This window comes from Acipenser ruthenus, chromosome 22 (genome assembly GCF_902713425.1).
Source record: "Acipenser ruthenus chromosome 22, fAciRut3.2 maternal haplotype, whole genome shotgun sequence".
In the NCBI taxonomy this organism is placed as follows: Eukaryota; Metazoa; Chordata; class Actinopteri; order Acipenseriformes; family Acipenseridae; genus Acipenser; species Acipenser ruthenus.
This window is the reverse complement of record NC_081210.1, coordinates 22227925-22238336: the sequence shown is the minus strand read 5'-3', so window position 1 is coordinate 22238336 and position 10412 is coordinate 22227925.

The following is a 10412-nucleotide window of genomic DNA, read 5'->3' as shown; positions in this document are numbered from 1 at the left end:
CAGATTTTACATTAGTAACCGGACCCTGCCACATGTTGTTAGGCATTCTGGACTGAAAGAAATTGGTTCACAACGCAAGCTTTTAAGATATCATACCAAAAAAATCACAAAACTTATATATATATATATGGAAGTTACAGTATATGAAAAGAGCTGCAGTAAGCATGCAATGTTTGGCCTTTGTGTGATGTGCAATGACATTTGGTTTGGAGAATGCAAATGGAACCAGTAGCAACACCAGTTTGACATTGGAACAAGGTTAGATTGAGTTTTACAAACTAATTTAATGAGTCAGATGGCAACATTCCATTGATCAATGTAGAACATGTGAAAAGCCTGACTTCCCTATCAAAGAGTATGCACAATCCTCTCTCAATTGCAGTGGTAAGAGGTCCCTAAGGTCTGTGCAAGTGCTTCTGCATTCACATCAAGAGATGTAAGTCTTCTAACAGGATTAGGGTCGGTGCTACCGCTCAATCCATAGATAAAAGGTTTTAAATAAATGTTTAACTTGTGTGGAGGTGGTGGTGGTGGTGGGGGGGCTGTCTTGCCTGAGACTAGGAAAGCATCTATCTGTCATGGATATCAGAGGAGTTGACTATGTATTAATAATAAGCCTATCTCTATCTGATTTCTGAGTAAAGCTCTTCCAGCTTGCTGTAGGTAGTTATGGTAGCAAGTCTCCTGGCGGGGCTTTTGGTGAATTACAGAGGATTAGACACCTAAAATATATTAACCTCATGCACAGCAACATACGATTGGACTGCTCACAAGCCACTCCAGCAAGCAGCCTCCTATAAATCTTGGAGTGGTGCCAAGCTCAATGGAAGCCTGCAGTTTATGCAGCAGGTTTATGTGGCTGGGGCTGTTGCAATTCGCTTTTATGGACACTCATTGTAGCTCCAAAGTGGCATCCTACAATGCTGTAAATTTAGCATATTCCCATCTGTTTTTTATGACTCGTTGATCCAGAGAGATGGACATTTTAACTGGATTTCGAGTCATTTTGAGTAATTTAATAATCTGCTGTGCAGTCAGCTGCTAGTTAGTTTATGAACTGTGTATGAAGTGATGGCACTGCTTGTTAATATGAAGGTTGCTGGTTAAGATCTCAAATCAGCTAAACTCAGGACTGAACAGTGATCACTGCCAGACTTGATCCAAACGTTTTCTAATTACTAGGGGGTTGGATCCACTATAATAAAAGCAATATGAAATATTTGAGAATCCAATACCAAGGCTGCTCCACTGCTGTATCTAGCCAGGCAAAGAACCAGCCATGGGAAACACAATGCCCATACAGGGTTGCCAATGATGCTTATATGTGTGTATCACATGGTTATTTTACAATAAAATACAACATAAAAACAAATAAAAGACAACAGACTGAAAATGTCTGCTAGCTCAGTCACAACACATGTTGAATTCAGCCTCCATGAAAGCATCCAGACGAGGGAGAGCATGGTACACAACACTGCTGTACAGAGCATGTCTTCAGAGATGTTTGCCATGTCTGCTGTCTTTTTCCTGCATACATTTTGTATTTCATAGTTAATTAATGTGGTTTGCCCAAACTTTTTTTAACAATTGGACAATTTTATTGCCATGCAATTCAGTGCTCAATGTCGGCCAGACAAGCCACAACTTGTGTGACTATATCCCAGCATAAATACTTTCTGTATTTAAGACTGACCCAATAGGTCTGGCCAATCACCTATCTTGTGTCTTAGACTCAAAAGCTTTTTAAGTTGCAGGACCTCCTCAAGAAATGAAACACAGTGTCTCGCAGTTTGACAAAAATAAATATTTCTTAGAGAGGATTTACCCCTTCAGTGTTGTTCAACAATACACATTTTGATATTTCAATCCACTCTGGTGGCAACAATTCTGAAATGGGTATCCAGTTGGTTTGAATATGTTGACCTTTTACAGGTTATTTGGATAAAATCACTTGGATATTATCAGCCAGTCTCCTACATTATCTAGAAGCCTGCAGATTTACTCACATGACATCTCAGTGCATCTCATTGAAGTCCCAGACTCTGTTTACCCTTGAATATAAGGAGACGTTCTTTTATGGCTGATTATAAGCTCCAATCTCCAGCATCATCTTGTATGGTCCACCTTCAATCAATGGCTTGATTGCAGTAGGTTTTGGGTGATTTTAAAGAGTGGGGATCAACCATTACTGCACTGACTGCTATTGATGTCTCTATATACAACTGCGGGGCATTCAAAGCATTAGACATATTATTTCTATCCAGCTGCTATACAGTGAACACATAGAGTTGAATGGATTGGAAAATAAATCATAGATAATGCCAGGTATCTTCTCAAATCCACTTCTAACTGTATAGGCACCTTCTGAAAGCAATGTGATTAAGTGACTGAAGTAAGAAATGATGTAACACTCTTAATTACAAGGCATATATTATAGGTTGTAGTTTCAAATCCTGTTATCCTGAAGTAACAGAAAACAGTGCACAAAGGTTTCACAGCAAAACCTGCCGTGTTTCTGTTGAAGTCAGACCCAAAGAGGAAGCAGCACCATGTCTGACTTTTTTTTTAATTAAAACACAGGGTCTTAAAAAAGTCAAAATCACTTATATAATAGGTATAATTAGAGGACTCGTTGAGTGTAATTATACAATAATTGAAAATTGTACATATCATATAAAAAGGATCATTGATATATAAAAGATAACCGTGTCAGCCCTTAGTATAATATAGTATTAAAATAATGAAAATACCTAATAAATACATCATTGCATTTACCTAATAATTACAATGTAATATGTTCCCTTTAACTAAAACCAGAAATTATAATACACAGAATAGCTATAATTTGGAATGGGCCCTACAGATAATGTAAGTCTCTGATGAATCTGAGCAGCACCTAGTGATACTGTGTTCCAGATGTCAAAGCAATATAAAAAAGGATTCATATCAGGAGCTGCATTTGGTGATTTAAAGATGCACACATCATACTATGCATGTAAAGGTTAAGCTCTTATTGCACTGAACACATCTTTTTCTGACTCGTTTCAAGGATAAGCACATCCTCCTTTGTCAGTGGGCTCGCTGGGTAACTGCAGTCATTGTGTGATGACTGAAGCAATACGTTTGCTTTTCGCCTTCTGTCAAGTGTATTTTTTCTCATCTTTTTTAAAAAGTACATTCAAGTGAAGAGCACTTTATTCAACTGATAGACACGATTTGTGTAACGTTAAATGGCCGTGCTGTACCTTTACCTTTACAATATGATAGCTTTAAATGTAATCATGTGTAAATGTCTTGAAACAGAAAGAGACAGATTCCAATTCTACACTAATAACAACTATTTGTAACCCCCTTAAAATAAATATAGCAGTTTATTTCTGGTTTGGTAGCTTTAATGGCTGCATTTTTTCATTTCTGAACATATACTATTGACAATTTAGAGCAAAGGACCAAATATTTTTACCTTAAGAGTATCTGTGCATCATGAATGGACATTTATCCATACTAGTACTACCAACAAATATTAGAGCTTTGTGTGTCCTATACGGCTAAAAGAATCTTTAATGAATATTTGTAACTATAGATTCTGGCAGGTCTCTTTAATTCATGTTTTGGCAATTTTTTAATTTGTAATCACAAGACAGTCCTGGCAATAGTTCATGCTTTAGTGCTAAAAATCTTTGCCAAAACAGTTGGTTCTCATGTCAACCATGAGGGAAATGGCTCTTCTTTTTACACAAATAGGATGGCTCCCTGCTGCAACTGAATGTAGATATGCAGACAATAGTGGTGAACAAAAACAAAGGTTTGTGTCACAATATTATTTTCTTTTACAATCCTGATTAAGGAGTTTTCATTTATATTCAAGACAATGGCTCCCTGATAACCCGTTTTTTTAATTTGATGCAGTAATTCAGCTCTAAGACCTGTGTACGTTCTTATGCTCGTATTATTGTTCTTTGATAATTATACAAGCAGCTGTTTTCATCCCGATAACATTTAGCCTCCCAAGCGGCTACTGAAACGTAAAGAATCTGCTGTGGCACATACGATATGGTGATTGACAGCTCCCAAAGACAGAAGACATTAAAAAAAAAGGAAATACATTTGTTAAATCAGGATATTTCAGGCCTTACTTTGAAGTAAATGCAAAACACACATTTTCTCTGAGGAATTGTACAATTGTAACAGTATAAACTAGTAATAACAGGAGCAGTAAGTAGTTTCCTGCTTATTTTAAATGTAATTATTTTATTACTCTCTGAAAATGCAGGGGTCCATAAAATTAGAATTTTGTCCACAAATGAGGGTACAAGGATGTTACATCCATGCAAAATAAAATTGTATTCTCTGGAAGGTTGTGCTTTAGTGATTCAAGTCTTTTTAAAAATGGTGTTGTATCCTTAACATAGCTTGGTAATTTCTCAACGTGTTACCTAAGTTGTTTTTCTGGTATTTCAGCTATTACGTGTGTTGGATTATCAATCGTGCTGACTATCATTTGCATAGGGTGATTTTCTTTGTGCATTTTAGGATTTCCTCTTGCTAGGCCTGTTCTTACATTATGTGGCTGCATGTATTTTTTAAATTATATTGATATAATGCCTTTATTGTATAGTCTCTCCATAATTTCCTAGTGATTGTCTCCTAACCTGTCCACCTAGAACACCAGATATCTGATATAGTAAGTCGTGTGCATGAGTATCTGGTGCGCACAAGATAATATATTTTTTTTCAAAAACCCTAAAGAAAAACTCAAAACGAGATACTCCAGCATCTGTTTCGGCATTCTGGCTTCTTACTGTTGATCCATGAAGGTGCTATATGTCCTTGACCTCAAAACAGATGTTCTTCTCACTTGATGAGCTCCTGGAGAATGGTAAACCAAAGAAGCCTGTATGACGATGGTACTTTATAATGTCAATCACAATTTCATGAAACCAAATGGTCAGTCCACAGATTTCTGGAGGTAGTTACGGTCCAGTTTGGAACAGTTGTGCAAATGGGTCGCCTCATTAAGAAACTAATAGCTGTGTGAAGAAGGCTAGATAGGGGAACTGGGCAAGAGGGTTGACTTTATTAATGGACACTACATTAGAGAGGTCGGAAAAGATTGATGCTCTGTAATTAATTGTGTTGTGTAATTAGTTGATCAGGGCCTGACGGTTCAATTACTTTCCAGATGGATGTTTTCACATTGAAATATGCTAGGATGTGAATTCATGGATTTTCTTTTCCATTTTTTGATTCATTAATACACAAGGGGGCATTGAAAAGTATCACAGTTTAGCAAACATGGAAGGAACCACCCACAGTTATCACACATCTTAGTTCCTGTTAGATTGCATCGGATTGGCCTGTCATATTCAAAAGTGGTACCCCTTTATGTCCTCTTGTGGTAATTCCTGGTACACACCAGCTTTCTGTATCTACATTTCATACTATATCTTACTGAGTTGCCCTGCCCCACAGTCCTTACTTTCTAGCCATCGAGTACAATGTATTTTATTAAAAAGGTAACGCTTTATTTTGGGGTACTTTTTAAAATAAACATGATCCTAAAACAAATGTAATACCAGGCTTTTAAACAACTATCCTTTTTTTAAACTTGCACCTAAAGACCCCATTCTAATTTTATTTTAATATGGTTGTTGCTTTAATATATATATATATATATATATATATATATATATATATATAGATCTATCTATCTATCTATCTATCTATCTATATATATATATATATATATATATATATATATATATATATATATATATATATATATATATAAAACACAATTGTATAAGATTCAGACCCTCAAATCTCTGGCTATTAATGTATGCTAAAGTATCTGTAAATCCTGTTACTACTGCAGTTTAAAATGTGATTTCTAATACCTTACTAATGTATCTTACATAATCTAATATACATAAAAAATGTGTAATGTATTGTGAAAATCACAATATGGCACAATTATAAATCGAAAAGCTGTTTTATATTTGAAAACTGTGTATCATGTACTACCAGCAGGTTGTTATAATAGTGACAGTTTAAAGATAGCGGTAGTACAATTAATGAGCATCTACTCAACCACTTGACACATGGGAATTAAGCCATGCAAAGATGTATTAGGAAATACATGTTGTTTAATTGCCACCTAAACACAAAGGAAATTAACAAATGAGTCCCGCAAGTTATATCCTCAAAAAATGCAGCACCTGCATTATTTTATTGTTCCGTAGCGATATTCAATCAAAGTTTCAAAAAGTGTTTTACAGTATACTGCTTATGCATTTTAAAACAAAGCCTTATGGAATGTAACTTTTAGGTAACACTTGTTACAATGTTTGTATGCATAGTTAAAGTGTACCTCATGTGTCAATCTTTTTGCATGATATAACCCTAACCCTAACCCTAAACCTTACTTAAAACCTAACCCTAACCCTAATTCTAAACCTAACCCTGGCCCTAACCCTTTTCTGATCAATTGTTTACTTACAAATATTGTGCAAAAATATACTATACATAATAACATTGTAATTATGTGTAAGCACATGTTTATTTACTAAGTAACAACTATGTAAATATAAAGCGATTAGAGACACTTAGAAAATTGTCTTTTTATTGCCTGGCATCTCATTGGCTAGTACCTTTGGCAGGGGGGTACATTAACTTTCAATAGCTGACCAGAAAATAAAAAGTACCAGCAAGTGCCTTTTCACCTTCACAGATATCCTTGAACCACCTAATTTAACTCTAGGGTCCGCACAATGTTAAATATCCCGCTGGCAACCTGGCCCTTTAACTCTTTTTACTCAGGCACTGTGAGATAGTCCTGCTTGCGATACATCATTGTACCAAAGTCATTGTATTTATCTTGCTCTTAATTGTATTATCACTTGTACTGTGATTCTTGAAATGTATTTTTGTTTACGACTGTAAGTCGCCCTGGATAAGGGCGTCTACTAAGAAATAAATAATAATAATAATAATAATAATAATAATAATAATAATAATAATAATAATAATCATTAGAAAGAGGAGAGAGCTTTAAAATGAGATCTTGTTTGTATATCTGCGGTAGAGGACCGTGTTAGAAGATAGCCGTGAATGTGAGTATTTTGCAATGTTACTGCTGCGCTGTAAGACAGGCCTACCTCGGAGCAGTAAACAAACATTTTCACACACAATCTTTACAAAATAAGAGAAATGGCAACGTCAAAGGCACAAGGACCTATTTTCCGATAAATACAGTATATATTTGTTTTTCATATTTACCGCTATGAGAGCTTGGCAGTTATTTCTGTTTGTACTTTATTTTGATGTTTAATAATGTCACAAAGCACAAAACTCTGCTAAATTCTTCTGGCTACGTTTTCAAAGATGACTTTTTAAATAAATAATTATGAAATCAGTTTTGTTATGAAAGCTCTCCTCCTGCAAAGGCTTTTTTTTTTTGCGAACCCAAACTGACCCTCGCTTTGTGCTGTGCATTTCTTCAGCTGAATAACTCCATTATTTTAATAGTTTAGTCTTGATTTCAATGATTTCAATATCAAACAGACACCTACTCTGATAGCTCTCTTTCCTCACCTAAACTTCAGCAACACAGAGAAATACGTGGGAAGGTGGTAATGAATGTGTTAAATGAATGCCAGATGGAACACACTGGCATCTATCTGGCCTAGCTCACACAATGTAGTCACACTGTCAAACAGGGATCAGCATTATGGACCTTTAACACTATATACGCCTCCAGCATTTCACACCAGGCACTTAACCTGCTGACAATCGTTTTCAAAATCAATGTTATTACCATTTATTAGCTTTAGTATCATTTCTTACTGCCCCTATTTCTAATTGTTCAGCTGGAATTGTATTTCTCATTTTCTACATCTATAAGAGTCTTCGTAATCCCCATGTTATTTTGTATAGTGCAACCCATACATTGATCTCAAATAGTTATGCAAGCTATGACACAGAACAGATTATACAGAGTAGTTTTTATGAGTCTGGGAAATAATTGTATAAAAAGTGAATCTTCAGTCAGGACCTAAACTCCTAGAACAGAAAGAGTGATAAGGTTATACATATTCAAATAATACTTTAATAACACAGGAAGTCTTTAGTCTAGACCAAAAAAAAAAAACAGTCAAAGATGCTTTATCCCTGATTAACCTTGGAAGTTTAGGCGAAAGTGTAAACACTGAAAACCTGACCAGTCTCAATACACGTCTCACATGGAAAATTTAAGTTCTCAGATGAATTTCTGAAAGTACATTATACAAGCTCATTGTCAAATATTCTATGTACTGTACATCCCCCATTGAAAATCTTAAGTGAAAAATCCAGCACAAATAATAATTGCAGCAGCAGCATTAACAATCAGAAGTTTTCTGTCAGTACTTTTTGTCCCTTTACACAAGGTTGTAGTCTTAGATAGACTATTCAGTTTAACCACAGTAAAATGGTACCTAATTAAGGGCAGGACATAGATTTCAAAGCTTTAGTTACAACATATTTAAATACGTATTTGTACCAATCACCAAGCATGGTTGGAGTCATGTCCCTTGTCCTGTGAATGCTTTGTGTCAGTGTAATATATCCAATCCCAGCGTTATTACCGGAATTATTTTTACAGACCAAAAAAAAAAAAATGAAACAAAACATATTATAGCAATAGCAACAATGGGCATTTCCATGGGAATCAATAACTCTATGGGGTTAATAACTCTCATTGATGATGATGTAGGACTGGGCCTGCATTATTTTATTGTTCTGTAGTGGTATTCAAAGTTTCTAAAAGCGTCATACAGTATACAGCTTATGCATTTTAAATCAAATCCTTATGGAATGTAACTTTTAGGTAACACTTATTACAGTGTTTGTATGCACAGTGTACTTAATGCGTCACTCCTTTTGCATGATATCACCCTAACCCTAACCCTAGCTCAGTCACCAGTCCAAGCCAATCAGCTATAAATTAAATAATGGGTAAGGTACTCTGAATGGAGTTGACAGGAAAGAGGGCACAACATGACCACAAACTCTGCTGGTTACCTGATACTGTTCATAGCTCAACCTCACCTTTTGATAGACTCCCCTTTGAAAATTCCACTGGAACACATTCCTGAAGCTGGTGTTATATATTTGAGATCCAAGTGAAGTGCTTTAAAGATGTCAGGCCAGCTCCAGTTGTAGTGGATTCCAGTGTAAAATGGGTTTAGTGGTTAGGGTTAACAATCCTCTCAAGTTCTTCATTTCCATAGCAGCTGTTAGTGAGAGGAACGGTTATCCAGAACCTACATCCCCCCAAGTCATGTGCATAAGTGAATTTATTTTACATTATTAAAACATTCTGCACATTACAGCATCGTAATCTTTGATGTGAATCAATTTGTAATTCTTTGGCTTGAAAGATGCTTTGGCAATACATGAGAAAAAAAAAGATCATTCCTGGATTTTGATAGTCTTGCCCTGAAAGATTTGCAGTCGAACTTCATGCCTACAACCTTGCTTCGATTAATATGTTAAAGTAGATTTAATAATGAGATCTCAGACCTAATTATGGGCTTTGAAAATCAGATCTGGCTGGATATTTTCCAAGATTAAAAAAAAAAAATCAGCTTGGAAAGTTTTCAATTTTTTTTTTTACTGTTTGTATTCAATACAAAATGTGTCGGATTACTTCATTATCTAAAGCAGTCCTACAGTCATGAATTAACTGAAGTAGTCCAATAAATTAATGAAGAGTCCTCTGTTTACCCTTCCTTATGTGCCGTTGTGTCACAATGTTTAATTTTCTAACAAGCAGTGCTTCCATCCGTTAAATATTCATTAAGCTATTGATAAAGACTTATGGTAACAATCCTTGGTGTGAAATCTACAAAACATAATAATACAATTATACAAAATTGTTATTTTATTTAATATTTTAATCTGAGACTTGTCTAGTTTTTGAGAAATAGGGCATCACAGTTTTTCTGTGCCAAGAAAACATACTGTGAATGGTAACGAACATAACTCCGACATTACAGAATCAATCAGAGTTTGTGAATTGAGGTAGAGGGCAATCAGCATGATACATGTATCAGGTAGAATTGTTTGATTGCACCGTCGTCATTTCTGTCCTTTACTGTTGGTGTCTGATACAGTAAATCTGTAGTAATGAACAGGTATTAACAAACCCAATGCTGCCATCTGCTGACATAGGACACTTTTTCGGTAGATGTTTTAATTTTGATTTGAACTAGGAATTAAATATTTTAATTATAATATTTCCGATAATTGTTTTTATTATAATAATCCAGATAGAACACTGTATTTGTTTTAGAGACAGTAAATTCGAGCTAGACAACTTGAGTCCTCGAGTGTGGAAAACTAGGTTATTTGGTTCAACAAGGTACTTTATA